Consider the following 1,281-nt stretch of genomic DNA (forward strand, 5'->3'; position numbering starts at 1 on the left):
GAGATTTTGCAGTATCCTTCCCCTGATATGCCTACCAAGCCACGCCCAAGCCACACCATGCCCACCAAGCCACACCCACAGAACCGGTTGTAAAAAAAATTGGATTTCACCACTGGGTTCTCCCGAACCCCTCCGAACCCCCAGCAGCCCACCCCCGATTTTAGATAAATGCCTGTCCAATCTCTTCTTAAAAACTTCCAGTGGTAGACCACTCACAACTTCTGGAGGCGAGCAGTTCCACTGTTTGATTGTTCTTACCATCAGGAAACTTCTCCTAAATTCCAAGTTGGATCTCTCCTTGATTAGTTTCCATCCATTGCTTCTTGTCCTGCTTTCTGATGTTTTGGAGAATAGCTTGACCTCTCTCTTCTTTGGGGCAGCCCCTCAAATATTGGAATACGGCTATCATGTCACCCCTAGTCCTTCTTTTCCTTAAACTGCAACCTGCAAAAGAGCCTGGTGGCGCAGCAGACTAATAGCCTGTTATTAACATTCAGCTGCCTGCAATTACCGCAAGTTCGAATCTCCCCAGGCTCCAGGTTGACTCAGCCTTCCATCCTTTCTAAGGTAGGTAAATTGAGGACCCAGTTTGTGGGGGCAATAAGCTGACTTTGTATAAAATATACAAAAGTATGAAGGCTATTGCTTAGCACATTGTAAGCCGCCCTGAGTCTCCGGAGAAGGGCGGCATATAAATCAAATTGAAAAAAAAAAACCCCAACAACCTTAAACAGTCAAAGAGCCACAAAGGTCCTAACCGGAAGTCCCCCATTTAATTCTGGAGCCGACCGGATGTCCAGTTTCCCCACCATAGAGTCTCCTAGCACCGCGTCTTTTTTCCTCTACTTGCCCGAAAGCTCGATCAATTGTGGAGCTGACCAGCGACAGGGAGCCGCAGCAGAGGGATGAAAGAGCCACATGCGGCTCCAGGGCCGCAGGTTGCTGACCCCTGAACTAAGACATACCCAGTTCCTGCCACCATTCTTCATATATTTTAACCTCCAGTCCCGTAATCATCCTAATTCCTCTTCTCCGCACTCTTTAGAGATATAATGTCAGTTTCTTAGTGAACTGCGTAGACCTGCTTTCTCCAGTATTCCTCATTGGTAAGAAATCATGTAAATATGACACATTCTTAACACCAACAGAAGTGATGCTTGATTTCCTATTCATGCTGAGATACAGCTATAAAAATAATGAACGTATCACAGTCAGAAACGGACACATTTCAGAATTCTGGGCAATGTTAGGGAAACTCCTTTGTCAAACTCATAAACTCCA

The sequence above is a fragment of the Pantherophis guttatus genome, chromosome 9 (genome assembly GCF_059756535.1).
Source record: "Pantherophis guttatus breed Tessera chromosome 9, ASM5975653v1, whole genome shotgun sequence".
Classification (NCBI taxonomy): domain Eukaryota; kingdom Metazoa; phylum Chordata; class Lepidosauria; order Squamata; family Colubridae; genus Pantherophis; species Pantherophis guttatus.